Raw genomic sequence first — 24,859 nt, forward strand, 5'->3', positions numbered from 1 at the left:
CATGTTGTGATTTTAATTAAATGGATGAAAGAATTTAATTTAGGCTCAGAATCAATGCTTAAATGTTTAGGGAAAATTATTTTCTTAAAATCATAAGTTTTGCTTTGTTAGTTATATACGTCCTATAGAGAGAGAAATACTGACTGTTGAAGAATTAAAAGAATGCTAATTGCTTAATAAATTTACGAGACAGTCTCATTGATTTTTTTTTTTTTTCCCTCTGGCTGCGTTGGATCTTCGTTGCTGTGCACAGGCTTTCTCTAGTTGTGGCGAGCAGGGACTACACTTCGTTGCCGTCTGCGGGCTTCTCGTTGCAGTGGTTTCTCTTGTTGCAGAGCATGGGCTCTAGGCACGCAGGGTCAGTAGCTGTGGGGCAAGGGCTTAGTTGCACCGTGGCATGTGGGATCTTCCTGGACCAGGGATCGAACCCGTGTCCCCTGCATTGGCAGGTGTATTCTTAACCACCGTGCAAGCAAGGAAGTCCCCTTGCTGATTCTTTTAGTGTATCAGCCACTCTGAGTTCCCTGTCAAAGCAAGGCTTCTGCAGTTCCCTTCTCCTAGAATGTGTGCTTCCCCCATTTCACATGTCTATTTGTGTCTTAGAGCACTTAATGACTCTTACCCTAGATAGTGATCTCCTTACCACTGTCTGTAATCCTCATAGCCCTAAGGAGTTATTAGTATTATCCCACGAACAGACGAAGAAGCAGGCTTAGAGAGCTTTAAGTAACACACCCAAGTGGCAGAGCTGGGATGGAACCAAAGTCTCTCTGACTCGTGAGCCCATGACCATTATGATTACGCTGAATTTAATAGACTGCGGTCTCTACTGCTGAATGGTAATGCTGCTCAGGGAGCCTGCTGTGGTCTGCGAACACATAGTCACACAATGACAGGAACCCCTAGAGCTTTCTCCGAAAAGAAGATCTGGGACAAATCATTAAACGCTGCTTCCTTGAAGGAACAATTATGGGAGAACCCAGTGAAAACATTTACCTATGATTTAGGCCTTAATGTAAATTATGCAACTTGCCCTTTACAAAATCCATACAGTGATAAGAGACTGAAAGCTCTGCAAAGCTCTTTTTTACATGGCAAGGCAGCATAACACAGTAGTTAATTGCTTGTGAAAGGACTCTGGCCCCAGGCTGTCTGGGTTCAAGTCTTGGAACTGCCACTTTTTAGCTGAGTGGCCTTGGGTAAGTCACTTAAACTCTCTGTGTTAGTTTACTCATCCCCAAAAGAAGCCTAATAAAGGACCTACCATGAGGCTGTTCTGATATTTGAAGGAGCTTAAAACTGTGACCGTATCTCTAAAAGCAGTTAGTAAACATCTACTACACATCTGATAATCTATTACGACACCTAACCAGTTAGTTGAGGAATCAGTACTTGAACCTAGGATATTAGACTCTAAGCTCTTTGGCACCAGATCAGATCCCTGCCTTATCCACTGTGGCTGGACCTTGCTAACATGTGTACCCAGTAGGCACGAGATGCCATCTCTCTGCCCCTCTTTCTTGCTTCCACTGCTGCATTTCTTTTCACTGTGGAATTGAAAACCCCAACTGCAGAAGAAGATCTATTTATAGCTGGAAAAAATTAGTGTTATTTAGCCTGAGCTTTTCTGCAACCACCAGTCCATTACTGTAAGAGCATCCACATTTACATTGCAACATCGTTCTGTTTTCCCAGTGCCCTGTAATCATTAATTAGCTTCTCAAAACAATGTTTATTGAACGTCTGCAGAGAGAGAAGCTTGATCCAGCCTTCTTCCGTCAGAAACCAGCGTCTTCCTGGAGCTCAGACTCCCACATACCAACCACTTACTAGGCAGCTCTGCTTGGACGTCCCACGTGCAATTTTAGACATGGCCAAAATGTAACTCACCCGCTCCCCTGACCTTCTTCTCTGACCCCAGCCGTGTGTTCCTGATTTTGGTGAATGGGGCCACCATTCCCATCTGCCCGTGCCAAAACTGGGAGTGTCCTAGACTCCCCCCCAGCAAACCACCACAGCCCATCTGTCACCAGGCTTCATCAGTCCCATCAGCTAAGGCCACATCGGCTCTCTTATCTCTCCTGGCACAGAGCAGTATGGCCTGGATTTCTGTGATTGCCAGCCTCGCACTTGTCCCTCTACTTCAGCCTCTGCCTCCTCTAGTCCTGCCCTCACATTATGTAGATATTTAGAAATCTGTGTTATACCCCCTGTGGTTTGAAATCCTTCCAGGTTCCCCCATCATCCATAGGACGGAGCTAGAGCCCCACCCTAAGTAGATGAGAACCTTCATATTCTCAGTGCCTTCCCCACCAGACTCATCTCGGGCCATCTCCGTGTAGCGTTCATAACGAGGTGGATTTCCTACACTCCTTCTGCCTCCGTGCTCTTGTACATGATGTTCCCTGGGCCTGGAACACTCATCCCGCCTTTGCCAACCAGTGAACAACTTCTCTTTCAAGACATTTTGAGAGTCACCTAATCAATGAAGATTTTTCCAACCTCCTGGGGCAGGATTCTGTACTATTTCTTCTGTGTTCTTGAGGTTTCTCGTAAGCACTTCTATTCTAATATGTATCCAATTGTTTGTTTACATGTTTGTCCCTGCAACCAGACTGAGCACCTCTAAAATGCCCTATTTGTCACCATATCCCCAGTGTCTGGCACAAAAGAGGTGCCCAATAAATGTTCATGAAATATATGACAGTTGACATCCTCCCACATCACACTTGCCCCTGGCAGTCTTGGCCTGCTTCCCCTGAGGACTGGCACTGTCTGATGTCACCTGTGGGAGGACAGTGGGAGCTGAGTGCTTTGGGTCTTAATCTTACTGTGCATGTACCTGTACCAGGCATGGCTCCCTGGAGGGCAGCCGTAGGAGGAGGATGAAACAAACCTGGGTATACTGCAGTACATAATGCGATAAATACATCTGGCAGGGAAGCCAGCTACTTGGTCCCAGGCCCGTCAGTGTCCTGGCTTGTCAGAACAGGACCCTGTATTTGTCCTGGGAACCAAAAGATTCCAGTTAGAACAGAAGAGTCTAAGTGAATTTAGATTCCACCTTTGACCCAAATCCAGTGTTGTAACAGCCCAGCTATGTATGTGCGCAAGATTCTAAGCTCCTAGAGAAAGAGATCTGCATTTAACTTATCTTAGGTTGCAAGCCCCTCACTGGGGGGGGGGGTAAAAAGTCACTTAATTAGGTGTTTTTGATGAGAATAAATGTTTTCAGATAAAAATTAAAATTTTTGCTAGTTTCCTAGTACAAACAGGCCCTGGGAGGTATATTTTGACCAACACTCTGCTGTTAAATTCACTCTTCCTGCAAATATTTACTGAATGCTGGGCAGAAAGTTTACAGAAAAATTAATATGTTACCCCATCCTTCAAGATGCTTATGGACTGTTTGGAGAAAAAAGCAAACTTCTAAGGAAAGTTGAATAATAGTAAGAGAGTTAAAGGGGTGACTCACTGACAAATGAGAAGTTCAGAGAAGAAGGAAGACATTGGCCCCCCAGGGTGGACTGACCCAAAAAGAGAGACAGTGGGGCTTTCACCTGACAGTTTGGACCAGCAAGACAGAGGGCATGAGGGGGCAGGAGGGGGCATCTTGGTAGAAAGAAAAGAACAGGTCCTTTGGAACTTGGGGTTTGAATTTCTATCCTGTCATTTATTAGATAGATATCTCAGGCATATTTGAACCTCTCTGCACTTTAGTTTCCTCACTGGAAAAACAAGGGTAGTATTATCTACCTCATGGGCTACATAAGCATTCAAGACCACAAACATTTCACACAAACACATGTGCTAAGCCCTGGAGTACAAAGACAGAAAGAAAAGGGTCTTGCCCTCAAGGGCTACCACATGAGGAAGGGTAGGTAAATATTAGTCCCCCTCTTCCTTTACCCTCTAGGTATCTGTCACTTTAAAAGAGAGGTGGCCAGACCCAGTGGACCACAACTAGGTGGAATTCAGGACATGGGTTCACAAGTTTGGAGACAAAAGAAGCTCTTAACATCCACGGTGGAGGGTTCCTGCCCTCTGGTCCCACCTTCTATTAGGAAGTGGATCTGTACCTCCTGAGGCCATAGCTTCCCCCTTGAGCTTTGATGAAATCTAGAGGGAGCCAAGATCAAAGGCACTAACCCTTAGTCAACTGCTACCCCAAATGCCTGCTACTTACTTCCTCACTTAATTTTTGTAATTACAAAAGGCAACCACTAAGGGGCGTAGGAGCAAGAAACTGAGCTCTGATCCCATTTAGCAGGCAGAATGCCTTTTGTTTTCTTGCTGAAAAATGTAGTTGAGGTCCACAAAGCATACATTGTGGGCTGAGAACAGTACTTTCTGCATCTTGTACAAACTCTTTGTAAAGAACATGGCTCTCTTAAAGCTAAAATATCATTCTGGACTCAGCCCATCAGACTGGGCCAAGCGTTTCTTAGCTCTGGTTCCATTTTTCAGTGTTTCCTCCTGATTAAAAGCCCTTTGGCTCAGCAGGATTGTCTATAATGACGGTAAGTGGCTCACCGGATGACGAGGCAATCTTTTCACATCTTGCGCTGCAATCCATCTTGTAAAACCTCACCACTGTCTGAATCCACAGCCCTGGATTCTTAGGAAAGCCATCTCCCTGGGGTTATTGGTTTGGGCTCCTGTTCCCCACCCCCATCCCCTACCCCAATTTCCCACACCTTTTGCAGAGACTTGAATAGCTATCCTACTCTACCTACCTATGGCAATCCTCATTAAAATCAAGCACTCATTCGTCAGAAAAAACCCCCAAAATATCTCAGATCCCTATGTGTCTCTGGGGTCACAATAACTCAAGTCGCCATGACAAAGCTTGTTTTTCCTTGCAGGAGACTGCTTTCGCAAGGGTTCATCTCTTACATTTTCTTTGAGACACTCATGCACACTCCAGCAACAATGGAAAGGAACATGATTTCCCAAGCAGGTTGCCTAGAAACCACTCCTGTGTTTCTGAAACTAATTTAAACATGAAAATTCAGCTCCTGACTCATGCCAGGAATGCATGTAATGGTTTTCTCAGTATTTTACTTTCTTTTTCTCCCACATTACAAAATAACACCTGCTCATTGCACACAAATTGAAAAGAATATGAAAATATAAAGGTCCAGAAAGAGAAACCCCCCCCCATAATCTTACTATCAGAGGCAATCACTCTTGTCATTTGGGAATATTTTCTTCCAGGCTATTTTTTTCCTATGCATTTGTAACGTCATTTATACAATAATGAATTTACACAGAGCAACTTGCTTTTTTCCACTTAACATAGTGTCAGCATTTCCCCATCTGGCTAAAATTTTCAGAAAATTTATTTTTTAAATGACTGCATTATATTACAGTCCATTTTCCATTATTTACTTAACCATTCTCTTTATGCTAGACATTTAGATTATTTCCAGTCTTACACCATTAAAATAAATGTTGTCATGATCATCTTGGTATAAAACATTTACTGTATACTGTATATTTCCTTAGGATAAAATCATAAAAGGAGTTTCAAGAAGCCTGATCATTTTAAAACCTTTTTAAAAAATATTGAACCTAAAAAAAAAATTGAACCTTTTATGGTTATTTATTTATTTATTTTTATAACTTTATTTATTTATTTTTGGCTGCATTGGGTCTTTGTTGCTGCGTGTGGGCTTTCTCTAGTTACGACGAGCGGGGGCTGCTCTTCGTTGTGGTGTGCCGTTTTCTTACTGCGGTGGCTTCTCTTGCTGCGGAGCACAGGCTCTAGGGCATGCGGGGCTTCAGCAGTTGTGTGCTCCGTGGCATGTGGGAGCTTCCCAGACCAGGGCTCGAACCCGTGTCTCCTGCATTGGCAGGTGGATTCTTAACCACTGCGCCACCAGGGAAGCCCTATTTTATTTATTTATTTATTTATTTATTTATTTATTTATTTATTTGGGCTCCGCTGTGTGGCCTGCGGGATCCCAGCTCCCCGGACCAGGGATCGAATCCTGACCCTCAGCCATGAAAGTCCCAAACACTGGACCGCCAGGCAACTCCCTATTTATGATTTTTTAAAAAACATTAAAAAAAAACAAAAACATTTAAACAGTACATTAAAACATAAATTTCCATCTCTCTTCTGTCTAGTACCACTTTCTGGTACCACTACTACCAGAAATTTTCTATGAATATAGAAGAACATATATATTGTTTGTTTATTTGACACTATACATTGTTCTACCACTTGCTTTTTCACTTATTGTATCTTGGACATCTTTCTACATCAACCTAAATTGATCTGTTCTTTTTAGGAGTTGATAATATTCCACTAGATGATGTACTATCACTATTTGTTGTGGACGGAACTTCTTATATATTCAGTGAGCTGGGCTCCCAGTGGTGGGTCTGAACCTACACTCACTGCTGAGCTCACATCATACCTTTGCTGGCAGAGGGAACAGATGGTGACAAAAGCAACAGCTTTACCCCTGGAATTAGTATTATGGTCTACGGAGGTCCCCAGAATTTCTGTTTTTGTTCTTTTTTTTTAAACCTAAAGTTGCTACTCTTTTACTAATCCTTCCCCTATTTCCCCTACTCCCCAGGCCCTGGCAACCACAATTCTACCCTCTGTTTCTGAGATCTTATTTATTTATTTATTTGATTCCATATATAAGTGATACCATGTTGTCTCTGTCTGGCTTATTTCACTTAGCATAATACCTGGGATGAATCTGGAAATAGCAGGATTTCCTTCTTTTTAAAGGTTGAATAATATTCAATAATAATAATAATAATCCATATATATATATGTATATATCACATTTTTTTTATCCACTCATCCATCAACAGACATAACTTGGCTATTGTGAATAATACTGCAATGAACATGGGAGTTCAGATATCTCTTTGAGATAATGATTTCATTTCCTTTGGATATATACCCAGGAGTGGGATTGCTGAATCATACAGTAGTTCTATTTTGAATTTCTTGAGGAACCTCCATTCTGTTTTCCATAGTGGTTGCACGAGTTTATATTCCCACCAACAGTGCCCAAGCGTTCCTTTTTCTCCACATCCACTCCAGCATTTGTTATCTATTGTCTTTTTGAAATAACATCCTAACAGGTGTGAAGTGGCATCTCATTGTGGGTTTTTTGTTGCTGTTTATTGTTTGTTTGTTTTTATTTTGGCTGTGCTGGGTCTTCGCTTCGTTGCAGCGTGCAGGCTCTTTGTTGCGGTGCATGGGCTTCTCTAGTAGTTGGGGGCGGGCTTAGTTGCCCCGCAGCATGTGGGATCTTAGTTCCCCGACCAGGGATCGAACCTGCGTGCCCTGCATTGGAAGGCAGATTCTTACCCACTGGACCACCAGGGGAGTCCCTCACTGTGGTTTTGATTTGCATTTCCCTGATGGTTAGTGATGTTGAGCACATTTTCATGTAGCTGTTGGCCATTTGTATGTCTTCTTCGGAAAAATGTCTATTCAGGTCCTTTGCCCATTTTTTAATTGGATTCTTTGTTTTTTTGCTGTTGAGTTGTATGAGTTTTTTGTATATTTTGGATGTTAACCTCTTATCAGATATGTGGTTTGCAAATATTTTTTCGCATTCCAAAATTTTCCTTTTAATTTTATTGATGGTATCCTTTGCTGTGCAGAAGCTTCTTAGTTTGATGCAGTCCCACTTGTTTTTTTTTTTTTTTTTTGTGGCACGTGGGCCTCTCACTGTTGTGGCCTCTCCCATTGCAGAGCACAGGCTCCGGATGTGCAGGCTCAGCGGCCATGGCTCACAGGCCCGGCTGCTCCGCGGCATGTGGGATCTTCCCAGACCGGGGCACGAACCCGTGTCCCCTGCATCAGCAGGCGGACTCTCAACCACTGCGCTACCAGGGAAGCCCCCTACTTGTTTATTTTTGCTTTTATGTCTCCAACTTTTCTGATCTCTACACCTGTTGATTAAAATTTTGAACACGTATCCTCTTCCATTTATGTATATTTGTTTATTTATAGTTACATACATGTATACTTTATTAATATATTATTTACATGATAGAACATACACTAAATATTGACATTTTAATGAGCTAAGTTAAATTTATTTATTTATTTCTATAATAAAATTATATATAATAAATAATAATAAAAGCATTTTACTCTTTTTTTTTGCGGTACGCGGGCCTCTCACTGTTGTGGCCTCTCCCGTTGCGGAGCACAGGCTCCGGACGCGCAGGCTCAGCGGCCATGGCTCACGGGCCTAGCCGCTCCGCGGCATGTGGGATCTTCCCAGACCAGGGCACGAACCCGTGTCCCCTGCATCGGCAGGCGGACTCTCAACCACTGCGCCACCAGGGAAGCCCCATTTTACTCTTTTGATAAGAGCAATGTGATTGACTATGCTTCATTATATTTAAAAATATTAGCTTAACATCTATTACAGTTATTCTGGGGTTCAGCTTATTTCAATGGTTGATTTTAAGGGTTGTCATTGCAGGAAGAGACCCTTCACAAAGATATGTAGATCCAAACAGAAGAGAAGTGTTGCTGGCCCCTCTTAGAGTCCTGCTCACCAAAAATGCAAAGCTGTCTTCCTGACCCTGAGTCTTCATCCAAGTCAAAAGGAAGATGTGATTCCAGATGCTACATGTGGGAGTGCCCGTCCTCCTCACGAGACAGGCCAGTCTCTGGGGAGTTTCTCTCAAGTCAGGAGCAAGGCTCCCTGGGGCTGAGGGTCCAACAGGCATGTAGACTGGTGCCTCATTTCCTGGTTGGATCTCCAATTTTGTCCTCTTCCTGCCACCATGTATAGCTCATCCACTATGTCACATAGAGCTAGAAAATTAATATCTCATAGCCCTGGTGACCAACCAGTGAACTGGTCCACTTTCTGGCCCCAAGAAGCAGACAAGGCGGCATTTTTGTTTGCAGATTAGCCATGTATTAAGGCACAGATGCTAGTGTTGGTTGGTTATTTGTAAGGAAGTTAAGCAATGGCAGCTTATGTTTTTCTCCATCTGGGTGGAGGAGGTGTTTTTTCAAACATAGCGTGTCTTAGTAACTGAAAGGAACACTAAAAGGGCCCCTTTCTGATCTGTGGCTAATCCAGGTGCCTTGAGATTCCCATTTCCTCAAGATTAGCGTGCTTACAGCAGTTACCCTCTTTATCAATTGGCTGCATATGCTTCCTGTCCCAGCGGTTTGAGATGGGCAATTGCAGCCACTACTACCGGATATAAACAGAAACTTTACAACCATGAGTTTCCTTGTCGGTGGCTTTAGCCCTCCAGCTTCCAAAGCTCAGTGGAAAATAAAGTGGGTCTACTGGCCAGCAACTCCATCTCAAGCCAGTTCCTGCAGGAAGGAGTCTTGTGGAAAGATGACAAGGTTAAAAGGATACTTGGGGGACTTCCATGGTGGTGCAGTGGTTGAGAGTCCACCTGCCGATGCAGGGCACACAGGTTCGTGCCCCGGTCCGGGAAGATCCCACATGCCGCGGAGTGGCTGGGCCCGTGAGCCATGGCCGCTGAGCCTGCGCGTCTGGAGCCTGTGCTCCGCAACGGGAGAGGCCACAACAGCACGAGGCCCATGTACTGCAAAAAAAAAAAAAAAAAAAAGGATACCTGGGGGCCAACAATTGGTAATCTATCCTTAATTACCCACAGCATTTAATGATCACAGACGAAAGAAAAAAGCATGTTATTTTCTATTTAACTGCTTGATTACAGACATCAAGACACTGTTATACGAAGTCATAATATTAGAGCAGGAAGGGACCCTGGAGATCAAATTATGTAACCTTATTTTAGAGAAACTGAGGTCCTGGAATGTTAGACTTCTCTCTCAAGACCATGACATTGGCTAGCAGCAGAGCTGGAACTAGACCCTCAGTGACCTGGCTGTGGTCTAAAGCATTGTCCCTTGCACCAGTGGCATTTTCACAATAGCAGAAGAGAAATGTGAGAGCCTAATTTTAGTTCTGGGATCCATTCCTACTTGGGTCTGAACATTTCTCACAACCCTAGGAATAGGCTTATGGAAGAGATGTTAATTGCCTCCAAAACCCAGTCTCCCATTCTTCAGTAATAAAATACCAAATGTTAGCAGAGCATGGGCTGCTCAGGAAAAAATGTCACATTTACTAGTATGATTTAGAATGAATTCACTTCCGAGTCCTGGCCAGCAAGATGTAAAGGAAGGTGGTGAGTGCTTTAAAGGACTAGAGGGTACCCTTCTCTGGACCGTCCTTCCTGACCAGTGACTGGAATGCTGACCCAAGGTCTGGAGCTAGAGCAGCCATCTTGGGCCACAAGGTGGAAGTCACACACTGAAGAGGGTGAAAAAACAAAATAGAAGGAACCTGGTGTTCAGGGACCCACCATACCAGCCCTGGGTTGCCTCTATTTACATAAGAGAGAAATATTTTAAAATCTTTTTTAAACCAGTGTTATTTCGGGTTGTTAGTCTCAAGCAAAATAATGTAACTCTTACACCAGCAGTAAAAGTATTTTGAAAACTTGTTGTAGAATTTCTTGGAAAGAAATGAAAGGATTTCATTTCCTGGATCTAGACGCCTACTTAAAGAGAAGGGTATGTTTCATAAAGAAAGGTGAGAGGCAAAGAAGGATCCCCATTCCAAAAATACAGCCACTGCACTTCTTGTCAATTTGACTTCATTTAGTCTAAATAAGTTCCTCTTTTAAAACAAATGTCCCGTGGGAAAGCTAAGCTCATTGGTGGTTCACACCCGAGAATCAGAAGGTCCTCTGCTGATGTGTAAGGAGTCTGGGGAAGGGCAGTTGATGTGACTATCTGGGGGAGACAGTGACACTGGGGAGGGTAGACCAAGGTGGGGTGGGACTGATGGGGATGGGGGAGTTCTGGAAGCAGTGTGAGGAGAGGTGAGAAAGGGACCAGAAAGGGCAGTGCATGGGTGCTGGGTGCTAGAGCGCCCTGGGTCAACTTTGACTTGTACTCAGGACACTGGAGCCAGCCCACGACCAAGAGAGGGCAGCAGTGGGAGGTGAAATTCCAGAGACTCCACAGGACAGCTAACTCCAGGGCCCCAGAGTAACCCAGCCTTCCCATTCAACCTGGGTCTCCCAGGTTTTCTTTGTCCAAAGTAGCCCTCCTTAACCAGGAGGAGTGGGGAAGGAGTCACTCCCCAGCAGCTTTCATACTGGCCCAAGGTTCCCTCCCTACCACGTTTTGCCATCTCCACATCACACGTTTAATATTTTATCAAAATAGACTTAAATTGGATTGCTTTTTTTTTAAACTTAGCCTTGCCCTAAACAATATGACCTGTGAAATGACACGTTTGGCGTGATAGTTATCTATATGTGGCTTAATTATTACATTAAAAAATGTATCTCCAGAAAAACCATATGCATATCGTGCTTAGAGAAACATTGCATTCAGTCTCCCCAATGACCCAACAAAGAAGATACAAATATTAGCCCATTTTATTTTATTTTTAAGTTTATTTATTTATTTATTTTTGGCTGCGTTGTGTCTTCGTTGCTGTGTGCAGGCTTTCTCCAGTTGTGGCGAGCGGGGGCTACTATTCGTTGCCGTGCGTGGCCTTCTCATTGCGGTGGCTTCTCTTGTTGCAGAGCACAGGCTCTAGGCGCACGGGCTTTAGTAGTTGTGGCACATGGGCTTAGTTGCTCCGTGGCATGTGGAATCTTCCCGGACCAGGGCTCAAACCCATGTCCCCTGAATTGGCAGACAGATCCTTAACCACTGAGCCATGATGGAAGTCCCTAGCCCATTTTATAGATGAGAAAACTGAGGTTAAATAGCTTCCTCAAGAGTTTTCACCAGAGCTGAGATTTGAACTGTTAAGAAACAAAATTCAACTGAGTAAATTTGAAGATCAAATTAGCTTTATTCAACAATTCATGAGTCAGACAGCATCCCATCTAGCAAATAAAAAGCAGCTCCAAGGAGCTGTACAAAATGGAAGACTTTTACAGGCAGGACAGGGAAGGGATAAGGAAGGAGCAATTATCTCATCTTCCTTTGGGGGATGAAAAAGGGTCTACTTGGCAGATTACTTCATTGGTGCTGACCAGAAAATCCCAAACTGGAATTGAGATGACATTCCTGGGGGATATTGAGACTACAATTAGGTTAGGTATTAAGTTTTGGTTTGGTGACGTGGGCTTAGCACAAGTGACTCCATTTGAGGCCCTTTGTCTCTTTTCTAACAGAACCAAGGTCTGTTTGACTTAAAAGGCCATGGTCCTTGCTTTCTCCCCGGAGAAGGAAGGCAGAGACCCCTAAAACTAAAGAGGAGGAGGAAGAAGAGCCAAGACTCCCAGCCCTACGTGAACATCCTCCCTTCAGCTCTCCCCCACTTCCTCCCTTTTCTTCTTCGTCTTCAGTTTCTAAGAAGGTCTCCTCACCAAAACAGAACATTCCAATGCATCCCTTATGAATAAAGGCTGCCAACTCCACGTCAGGAATAAAATTCCCCTTTGGGAATTTTTATCGTATCTAAAGTGATGATAAAGAAATTCAGCTGTCTGTAGTTCTGCCTGCACCAGGAGAGAGGAGGGACTGAAGTTTCTGGGGAGCCTCACAGCACACCTGTGGGAAGCAGAGTAACATGTGCTTATCACGTTGAGCCCAGAGGACTGCTGGGAATAGAAACCTTAACACGAAGCAGCTGCTCATACCTGAGAATTATGGTGACAGGTGTGGTAGAAAGGGTAAACCCCAGACTCTGCCACTGACCAGCTTAGTGACTGAGGGCAAACCACTTACTCCCTCTGAGCTTCAATTTCCCCATCCATAAGAGAGGATAACAATCCCCATTTCAGAGGGTTATCACAGCATTAAATGAGGAACCTATAACCTAGTGCTAAAATACACGGTACGCGGTACGTGGGCCTCTCACTGTTGTGGCCTCACCCGTTGCGGAGCACAGGCTCCGGACGCGCAGGCTCAGCGGCCATGGCTCACGGGCCCAGCCGCTCCGCGGCATGTGGGATCTTCCCGGACCGGGGCACGAACCCGTGTGCCCTGGATCGGCAGGCGGACTCTCAACCACTGCACCACCAGGGAAGCCCTACCATTATTATTATTTTAAATTACTGCCAGAGTAAAGAGGGCCTTCATGTTCAGAACCCAATCAGCATAAAGTAAACTGTAACACTTGGCAAATATTGCCTTTTCTACTCGGAAACGTCACTTTAAAAAAGAAAAGAAAAGGTGAGGTGAAAGAACAATAGGAAATTTTTATATTTGAACGATCCCTGACCCCAAAGTCCCTCTTTAGACACTGTTTCCTCTTTCCCTAGTATTCTAGCCCAACATGCAAAACCCTTTGCTTCTACCCCAGGGCCACACAGGAAGAACGGACAGGACAGACAGGACATGTTTTTGCCCAAATTAGTTTCACTTCCTCTCCACTAGGCCAGGGTCACAGTGATGGAGAACTGATGTCCATGGACCTGAGGGTTGCATTTCTGTTTTTATCAGTACAAGGCAGGCAAGAGACTTAAGTCAGAGAGCTTGGTGAGGCAATATATTTCCCAGTTCCCAGCTACATACAGTCCCGGACTTAAAGATGGTTCAAGTTATGATTTTTCAACTTTATGATGTTGCAAAAGTGATACACATCCAGTAGAAACTGCAATTTCAAATTCTGAATTTTGATATTTTCCAGGGTAACGTTATCCTCTCTTGTGATGCTGGGCATGGGCAGCGAGCCTCAGCTCCCATCAGCCCCTCGATCTCACGGGTAAACAACCGATACACTTATAATCATTTTGTATCCAGACAGCCATTCTGTTTTTCACTTTCAGTACAGTATTCAATAAATTATATGAGTTATTTAACACTTCATTATAAAATAGACTTTATGTTAGATGATTTTGCCCAACTGTAGGCTAAAAGAAGTGTTCTGAGCACATTTAAGTTAGGCTAGGCTAAGCTAGGAAGTTCCGTAGGTAAGGTGTATTAAATGCATTTTTCATTTCAATGTTTCTATTTATATCCTTCCCTGCTCCTGTCTGGAGAATGGTATTCGGTCACTTGAGACTCATTCTGTAGAAAGAGCTTGATTGACACAGGGGAGAGGACACCATTCTCCTTACAGCCTGAATGGGACCCCAGGCTGGGACCCCACCACCACTGAAATGTAAACAGCTACATTTTAGACAACCTCTCCATTTCTGAGGATTTTATCCATCTAACTAATTGACTTAATATTGAGGGAGTTTGGAGCTGTCAGAAACCCGTCAGTGGCCCAGAGAGAAGGAAATACATTAGATCTGTTAGTAGTTACTTTGTGCCAAACAGAATTGGCATGTGTCTTATGTCTAAAAAGCTGGTCATTGACTTTGAATGGGGTTTTGCTGATGCTGTTAGAAAATATTTTACCACTAAATGTGAATAGAGATGAACCGTTTCTCTGAAGAGGCAGAAGGTAAGAGATCATTAAACAAAAAGGAAAAATGATACAATTTTGCTTCACGTTTGATGGCATTACTTGTCCCAGAACATTGCTTTGGGAATTATTTCCCCCTTTGATCTTGCAGAACAGTGTGAATGGACATAGAGGCATCCATATAAAAGAATAACCAGGATACATATATCAAAACAAAAGAATCTGCCAGGTGTGGGAAAAGCATAGTTACTTAAATAAGTAGAAACTTTAACTCCTCTGTCTGGCTAACTATTAAGTTGTAATTCCTTTGCTACTCCATATCATACCAACCATTTAGTCAGCAATATCCTTCAATGTAAAGAGCGTAGTAAAATTTATTTTTCAGATTTTTCTCATCTTGCTGCCAGGTAATCCCTCCCCATGTGTACCTGCCACCTTCCTCTTGCAGAATCCCTCCTCCCTCAGGGACCAGAGAGTTACACTCATCCTGATCTTCTGTACAGCATGGAGGCCTTAGGATGATCTGATGCAGGTATATAGTCTTTCAACGTGTCTCTCTCCTACTTTCTTTGATTGTTTTCCTGCCTCCATTACAGGCTACCCTCCTTACCCAGATACTTCTGTCCCCAGCAGTTTGGTCCATAATCTCACTTGTCTCCTTCTGATCAGGCCAGCCTTAGAGCATCCATAAGGCTGCATGATATGGAATGAACATAGGTCACCAGAGTGTCAAAACTCTGGCTTTTTACTTCCTAACTGTGTGATCTTTGTCAAGTTAACTTTTCTTAGCACTTCTGCTTTAAGAAAAAAATAGTTATACTACCTCATAGGATTTTTCAGATAATTAAATGAGAAAATGTACATAACATTTATGGCACATTAAGTGCTCATTAATCAATAGTTTTTCTTCTCCTGTGCTGTTCCCCAAAATAGTCCCAGTTTGGAGACCTCTGTCACAGGCAAACTAAATAGTTTGGCATTATTATTACCCAAATTTCATTCAGTACTTTCATTCATCATTCTAAAGGACACAATAACATGCCATTTTTGGCACCTGCCTCTGGGGAGTAGTAAGTTCTTTTTTGTCATACATCATTTTCATAAACAGCCCTTTACCCTCACGTAATACAGCAGGGTCTGCTCAGATCAAAACTGTGAGGATCCTCAGTGGTTTCACACTTAGCACTAGAAGCCTCTCTTGGACCCCTGGAAGCCAGAACAGTACCAACCAAGAAGTTTCTACTTCTCTTTCACTCAGAGGGCAGTGCCTAGAAAAGGTGGGAGGGCTGCCTGCTCAAGTGTGGCCTTCAAAGACAAGGTGGAAGTGAAGAAGAGATGAGAATGTAGCCTGTGGACCTGAGACATGTAGCTGTGGATATAGTAGCCCCTGAGGAGCCATTTGGACAAATCATCCACAGCCAGAAAATGGCACCACCTGCAAACAGAGCCTGTGAGACATGGCCAGGGCTTTCCAATATTGCTTTTAACCATAAAAAAAATTATGTCCCATCTCAGCTGTCAGTGAAATTTGATTTGCAATTAAATGCTGGCTACATAGGTCCCATTTACAAGGAAAAACAACTTGCAGAATCATACATTTTCTTTTCCTTTATATACCTCAATTCCAATTAAGCCAAGTGCTACAGACTCAATTGCAAACAGGGTCGTATTAGTTAAGATAGAGTTGAGGCTGCTGTGAAAAAGAGTCATAAAAATGGAAGTTCATTTTCCTGATGTAACAGTCGGAGCATAGGTTTTCCAGAGCTGGTATGTAACTCCTTGATATTGGAGACCCAGTTTCCTCCTATTTGCTCTGCTATTCTCAATTCGTAGCTTCCATCTTGTGATATCAGATGGATGCTCCAGCTCCCACCATCACGTCCACTTTGCAGCTGCTAAGAAAAAGAAAAGGGGCAAGAGAGGGCATCTTGCTTTTCTTTAAAAGCAGTCTGGAGTTCCAAACATCCATTTCATTTGCATAGTATTGGCCAGAACTTAGTCACATGACCACACCTAACTGCAAGGGAGGCTGGGAAATGTAGTCCTAGATGGGCAGTCAGGAGTACAGCTGGAAAATCACTATAGAAGAAGGGGAGAATATAATATTGAGGCACAGTTAGCATTCTCCGCACAAAGGATCAGACAGGACCATAAATCAGCGAAGCCTGCTGGGTATAAGGGCATATGCATATTTTATGTGGGTGGTGGGTCCTGAAACAAACAGGAGAGCCCCAGTTTGAGGGGCAACCACTTTCACCCTAGATAATTCTGTCATGCAGAAATTCAGGCTCAGTGTTCCAGATCTGTGGTTTTCAGGAGAAGAAATCAAAATCAACATTTAAAAAAAATGTGTCTCCCAATTTTAAAACGTTGACCCCCCCCCCCAAATTTTTTTTAAACACTGTGTGAACCAAACACATCTGTGGAATGACATCTGAGGCCCTTTGTTAGATTCAATTTGCATGAAAGTGTCAATTGTGCTTTGCTCTCTGCCTGAAATGCAAAAATTTTGAAATCCAAAATTAGAGCTAAAAGACAAAACAGTTAATAAAGTTGTGATCCAGATAAACTCTTTAAAGTAAGTAATGTGTTTGGCTTGTTAGTTGAGCATTGAGACAAGAAAATCATTAGTTAGCCAAGTATTATATTTCAGTTTTGGGTGTGAAATAATTTTAATCTCTCTCTAGGTTGCAATGACCGGGTGTTAGTTAACTGGATAAATGAATTGGAGAAAACACTCAGGCTCCTTTTTTATGAGTAAGATGGAGGCGATCTTCACGGCAGTCACAAAATGTGCTGCTCAGATCTCCTGCTATGGGGGGCATAAGTGACCCAGATGCTGCCCTCTGGATTCGCCACCATGTTCACATCAAGACCATACTTCCATGAGCTGCTCCCAGCCAGTGACTGAGCACAGAAGGGGGACTTCTCCAGGAGTCGACTTTGACTCCAGGACTCCTCATCCACCTGGCCAAAGCTTTCTTGTAACTGCACCGAAGTCTGAGACACCTTCAGCCCAAGACACTTTCCTTTCACAGGTGTCAGAACTTCTGTCTCCACTTTCTCCTGCTCCTTCCTCCTTTATCCTGCACAGACCTTCCCCCTCATAAATCCCTTGCACATCTCATCCCATGTGAACACCTGCTTCAGAGCAGACACAAACTAACACATGATGCTAATGATAAAAACAGCAATTATAGGAGCAGTTACACTTTACTGTGTGCTATGTACCAGGCACTGTGCTTACATAAGCACAGTTTCCTGGCAATAACAATAATAATAATAATAATAAAATATAATGGCTAACTTTCTTGAGTATGTTCCAGGACCATGCATTACAGCCTTTCATGCATTGTCTTCACAAAACCTAAAGTGAATAATGAACTGACATTCTCATGATTTTACAGATGTGGAACTAGATTAAATAGCTGCTCAAGGTCATGCATCTAGTAGGTGGTAGACAGTGATTCAAACCCAAGTTTGTCTGACTCCAAAGCCTAGTTGCTCATATGTCAGATATTTGTGTACTCCCTTCCCAATTTCTACCACACCCAAATATCACCACATACTAACCCCATGACTTATACTATTTATGAATAGCACCTGTACAATTATTTACTTAATATTTTTCTTTAAATTAACTGATTTTTAAAACTCGAATACATTTATTTTAAAAAGAAACATAATATGCCTAAAATAAATGGTAAACTGCTATCCCTTACCATAAATTAAAGATAATCCTAAAAATAATCACAACAAAAACAAAAAAATTATCAAATTTTATCTAGGCAATATTATAGCATTTAAGAAGATATAACATCTAACTAAAGACTCCAAATCTGAGGTCTATACTCATTTGGTGTATGTGTGTTTTTAAAGGGAGATTAACAAGTGTTAGATGTTAAAAAAAAAAAAAAGAAAAATATGAGCTTCAAACAAAAATTGTTTTTCCTGACAAAACCAGAAAGATTGAAAAAAAATTAAAAAGGGACTAAGTTTCTCAGTCTGTGACTCAATGCTCTTTAATGCTGTGTCCGCGTATCCCTAAAATCCTCTTGGTGGTACGCTTTGAGAAATAATGACTAACAAGAAAGTGAAGAATGCTCATTTGGATAGAAAAACAATTTTATACAATTTTCCCTTGCCCCCCCAAGGAAAGAAAATCAATTCCATTCCTTTTCAGCCTCCACAGGTTCTCAGTGCACACAACTGTACCCTCTGGTTTATCTGGGGGGTGCAATCTTTCAAACAAACCAGAGCCTGCAGCATGAGGGAGCGCTGCGTTTTGGGCAGGTGTATCCGGTAGAGAAACAAAACACTTCTCTCTGTGGTTAGGCTGCCTAGTACACTAGAGTTCAGCACATTCACAAATCAACCTGCCTGGGAGGGGGCTGTACCACACACGTCAACAGCTTGGAGCCTGTGTATAAACTTCCCAGGCTCTTCGGGTTGGGAAGGCAGCGCTGATCGGGAGCTGAGCCACACTGATGGGAGAGAGAAGGCCACACCACCCGCCGGGCTCTGCATTGGGCCCTTTCCAGCCAGAGCCTCCAAGTTACTCATAGAGACAGTGGAAGAAATCCTGCTGCGACAGATCTCACAGCTTTCCAACACATTTTAGGAAATCATAGCCCCACTCTCCAGAGCTTAACCCAGAAAAGAAGAGACCAGAATCTGGCCACTAGGGATTGGAAAGTGCTTGAAACCCAGCAAGGAGGTGGAGAGGGCTTGTCACCAGCCCTCCTTTCTGACTCTGAGTTCCTGAATCAATTTCCATTATGTATGTTTGTATTTGGTTTGGCAAGTGGTTTGCAAACTTAGTTGGACCTGGAAATAGAGAATGGCTTGGGATGCCATAGTGGAGAAACTTGGGATGCCTCCATTTATCATCACAAAGTCTCAGTCTTGTGCCCACTCTGCAGATGGGAACATAGAGTCACAACTGAAATTTCACAGCTGAAATGATGTCTGACAATGGGTCTATGGCTGATTCCTCATTTTGTACTTCCTTAGACCTCTGGATCTTTAGTATATTATCCTTTTGAATAAATCACCATCTTAGCAGATGTAAGTAGTAGAGGGGAAGGGGGAATAGTTAACATTTGTTGAGTGCTAAACACCTTAAATACCTCATCCCATTTAATGTTAAAACCTCAGTGGGGTATATATATCATCCCCTCTCTGCCAATGAGAAAATTGAAATACAAGGAGGTTAATTGTCAGAGATCACCCAAAGTGAGGTTTCAAGCCCAAGCATTAGGGTTCTGACCCCAGGGGTCACACTGATAACCACTATTCTGCCTTTTGAGTCAGACATACCTGAGTTCAAATACAGGCTCTATCTGCTAGTAGCTGTGCAGCTTTGGGCGAGTCACTCAACCACTGCGACAAATGTTTTCTGTAAAGTGAAGATAAAAATAGTGCCTACCACTTAACGCTGGTAAGAAGAGTTGTTAAATGACGTAATGGAGGCAACACGCTTTGCACGGAGCCCAGCATACAAGAAGAGCTCAATAAATGCTGAGTATTGTTAACAACATAATCATGGCCCAAAAGACTGATCCACTTCCTCTTTGCTTCTGCGATGGCTGTCCTCCTTATAGTTACTACCTGTTGTTGACTTAAGTAGAGCCCTCCGTTTTACCTCAGTCACCCCATGCAGCTGACCTGGGGAGGGAAAGCCCACAAGACAGAGGAAAACACATCCAGCCTCCTCATACAGCCTTTCCCCCTTGGAGCTGCATGCAGAGAATCATGGCGGGCTCCACAAAGCACTTTCAGAACCATCAAGTGTTTTTAAAGGCAGTGACAAAATCCAGGAGATAGATGGCATTGTAGAGCTGTTTGTCCTAAAAGGTAATGCACCTAATACGGGGGCCTCTCAGAACAAGTCGAAGTGGGCTGAAGCTCTCCGTGTGCCCCAGGACATTTCAGAGAATGAGCCCACTGTAAGAGTGAACAGAGGAATGACCATTCTCTGATGAGAACCATAAAGTTTGAAGAGTTTCTACGTATGATGGTTTTAAAACATGTCTGTGAATGCTTTGACACTCCTCGCATCAAGAGGTAGAATCTAATTCCCTTACCCTTGAATATGGGCTGGATTTAAGGACACGGTGTGACTTCTGAGGCTAGGTTATAAAAGATGTTTTAGACTGGTTCTCTCTCGGGTTTTTACTCTTCAAACCCAGCTGCCCTGGTATGAGGAAGCCCAAATGGCAATGGAGATGCCGATATATAGATGTTCCAGTTCTCACCTCCAGTCAAAGTCCTAGAGAACAGACAGCCTTGGAGATGCTTCCAGTCCCAGTCACCATCTGACTGCAACCTCATGAGAGACTCCAAGTGAAAACCACCTCCCGAGACCAGTTAACAACCAATGATTCCTGCATTATACTGCAGTAAATAATTGGAACGCTATGATATATTTCAGAAAGCTTTGCCTGTGGGTCACTGTTAGCTACCATGAGCTTTACTTTTTATTTCTTAAAAACTATTAGTTTAGCACTTATTCTCATGATGCATAATAATTAATTTTTGTTAGGTATTTATCGAATATTTTTATGATCCACCGTAATCATTTTTATTAATTTTTAAAAATACAACTGTAATAGGAACTGGATACATGTCACTTTATATGAGTTCTCCTGAGGGAAAAGCAACTATTTAGGCTTTCCTTGGAATAAACCTGAGAAGTATTCTTTAGCTGCCTAAGCCATCAAAAATGGAGAAGCTTTAGCCTGAACTGACCCTTGAAGTCCTCTTTGAAGCAGGACTGGAGCCAACAGACAAGGAGAGCCTTGATCCTTAGGTAGCACCATCATGTCAGGCTGTGAAATAATAATGCAGAGGTTGTCTGCAAACCATCAGCCAACTGCCGAGTGTTTTCTAGGAGCTAACTTTTTCATCAACTCTTGTGAATGTAAAACCTGCAACCCTTAGCAGCTTCCCCCCAAAATGGGTATATATATAAACATTAATGCATATATATACACACACAAAAATACACACACACAGGGATCCACTATCTTACCTATTGTGTGTCTTGAACAAATTACTTAATCTCTCTGTGTCTCAGGATTTTTGTCTCTAAAATAGAGATAATAAATATTTTCCTCACTGGATTATTGAAAAGTAAATGAGCTTATACTACTAAGAGCCCTGCAGTAGACCATGTTCAATAAATATTAATTATAATAATCCAGACATATACATACACACTTAGAAAAGAGACTGGAAGAAATTGCACCAAAGAGTTACTGTGGTTGTCTCTGGGTGATGGGATAACGGATGTTTTTTATTTTCTTCTTTATACTCTTCTATGTTTTCAAAACATTCTATAATGAACCTGTATTTCTTTCATTTAATTTTTAAAAGACATTATTTCAGTAGAAACTCTTTAAAAATCTTAAATGGAGGTGTTTACTGCAAAGATGATAGGATTATGGATAACTCTTTTAATGTTTTGAATTTACTTTTTCAGTGCTCTGATTTTCTTAAATTGATCTTATTAGTGGAATTTTTATGTCTAGGAAAATGGAGATGGAGGATGAATTCATATTCAGCCATGTGGTACAGGTTCATGATGTCATAGAGTCTCATTAGATGGTTAGATACAGATCACTGAGGACTGTAGCAATCATGGTGGGCTTCTCAGAGGTGGTGGGGCTTAAGGTAAACATGGGAGGATGGAGACATTTTCCAGAAGACTGGTTTCATTCATGTCTCATACACACACACACACACACACACACACACACACACTGTTTTGAGCTCCAACTATACCAGGTGCCGAGGGAATAAAGAAATAATCCCTGTTTTCAAAAGTTTACTGCCTAATGGGGGAAATATACACATAAACAAGTAAGGTTTCGGGCCTCCCTGGTGGCGCAGTGGTTGAGAGTCCGCCTGCCGATGCAGGGGATACGGGTTCGTGCCCCGGTCTGGGAGGATCCCATATGCCGCGGAGCGGCTGGGCCCGTGAGCCATGGCCGCTGGGCCTGCGCGTCCGGAGCCTGTGCTCCGCAACGGGAGAGGCCACAGCAGTGAGAGGCCCGCGTACCGCAAAAAAAAAAAAAAAAAAAAAAAAAACAAGTAAGGTTTCAATTTAATGAAGTAAAAAAACAGCTACATGCACAGGTTTCAGTGGGAACACAGGCAAAACATAGTAGCCCACCCTGGGGTTTAGATCAGATTCTTGGAAGTGGAGTTTCCTGAGCTAAGGCTTGAGGAATGTCTTAGTTAGCTCAGGCTGCTATAACAAAATACCATAGATTGGGTGGCTTAAACAACAGAATTTTATGTCTCACCATTCTGTAAACTGGGAAGTCAAAGATGAAGGTGCCAGCAGATTCAGTGTCCAGTGAGACTCCCTCTTCCTGGCTTGCCCAAGGCTGCCTTCTCAGGGTATCCTCACATGGTGGAGAGAGAGAAGAGGGCTCTGGTCTGTTCCTCTTCTTATAAGAGCACTAATCCCCTCAACAGGAGCAACACTCCCATGACCTCATCTAAACCTAATTACTTCCCAAAGGCCCCACTTCCAAATACCATCACACTGGGGATTGTGACCTCAGTATACGGATTTAGGGGAACACAAACATTCTGGCCATAGCAAAGGAAGAGTCGGTCCCAGGCTTAGAAAAATGGGTATTCCCAGGGGCAGGAACAGAATAAACAAAGAAGCAGAAGTATGAAATGGCATGGAGTATGCAGTAAGCGATGAGCAGTTTGGTGTTATCAAATGAGTACTCTTCAAACTCCCCCTTCCCCACTACATACACACGGACTCCTTTTTCCAAACAAAAAATTTTATGTGTGAACCCAGTAGATAAAATAGATACAAGTAGGGGCTGTAGGGGATATCTCTCCCCAGAGGTGGCTGATGGGGCATGTCCTCACAAGGCCTAAGGCTCCAAAGGCAGGGTTGGGGGGCGGCTAGGACTAGAGATCCTATAGCACAGAGGCCAGGTCTTGGATGGCCTAATGTACTCAGCCCTGTGGGAATGCAATGGAGCACCACTGAGGGGGTTTCATCTAAGGAGCTCAGATCTGTGCTTGGGAAAAGGGAGTGGCAGCATGAGAAAGAAGTGTCTGAACCTAGAGAAAGGGTCGTAAAGGCTTGAACTAGGGCAGAGGCCGTAGCAAGAGGGTAGGTCATTGGAGCACTTCACTGATACTACTTCTCAGAAGACGATTTTCCACTAGTAGATTTTGTAGAGGGAGGCCTGGCTGCCTATATGGTGGATGTCAGCCCCTACAGCCGCCCCTACAGCCGTCCCACAGCCCATCATTCCTACCAACATCTTTCCATCTGCCATTTACCCATGCAATGCCAATAGTCCAGCTGAATCTATGCCTATTTTAAAGATAAGGGCTAAGATAAGGTTCTGTGGCTGTGGTGCTGAATTTTATATGTCAACTTGGCCAGGCCAGTATCTAGTGGTATCCAGATATTTGGTCAAACACTGGTCTGATGTTGTTATGAAGGTGTTTTTAGGGTAGATTAACGTTTAAGGGACTTCCCTGGTGGCGCAGTAGTTAAGAATCCACCTGCCAATGCAGGGGTCACAGTTTCGATCCCTGGTCAAGGAAGATTTCCCATGCTGCGGAGCAGCTAAGCCCATGTGCCACAACTACTGAGTCCACGTGCCACAACTACTGAAGCCTGTGCGCCTAGAGCCCGTGCTCTGCAACAAGAGAAGCCACTGTAATGAGAAGCCCGCGCACCGCAACGAAGAGTAGCCCCCACTCTCCACAACTAAAGAAAGCCCGCGTGCAGCAACGGAGACCCAACGCAGCCAAAAATAAATAAGTTTATTAAAAAAAAATTAAATCGGGCCTCTCTGGTGGCGCAGTGGTTAAGAGTCCGCCTGCCAATGCAGAGGACACGGGTGCATGCCCCGGTCCGGGAAGATCCCACATGCCGCGGAGCGGCTGGGCCCGTGAGCCATGGCTGCTGAGCCTGCGCGTCCGGAGCCTGTGCTCTGCAATGGGAGAGGCCACAACAGTGAGAGGCCCACGTACTGCAAAAAAAAAAAAAAATTAAATCAGTGGACTTGAGTAAAGCCGATTACCCTCCATAATGTGGTGGGCCTCATACAATCAGTTGAAGGCCTTAGAGAAAAGGAAAAAGAATGACTTCCCTGGGGAAGAGAGAATTCTCCTTGCAGTCTGCCCCTCTTCCCTTGGTCTCCAGCCTGCCAGTCTATGCTCCAGATATTGGACTGTGAGTCTCCAAATTGCATGAGCCAATTCCTTAAAATCTATCTGTCTTTCCATTCTCCATATATATGTATACTACTATTACTCCTATTATCATATATACTATTGGTTTCTCAGGAGAACCCTGACAAATACAGTGGCTTAACCCATTGTCTAGTTTCCCTATTGTCCAGATAGAGGCAGGAATAAAATGCCAATTTGTAACAACTAATTAATTCAACTTCACCACACCTCCTTCTACAATGGTGAGTTCAGAAGGCAGA

Source organism: Mesoplodon bidens (genome assembly GCF_964165515.1).
Source record: "Mesoplodon bidens genome assembly, chromosome: 1".
NCBI lineage: Eukaryota > Metazoa > Chordata > Mammalia > Artiodactyla > Ziphiidae > Mesoplodon > Mesoplodon bidens.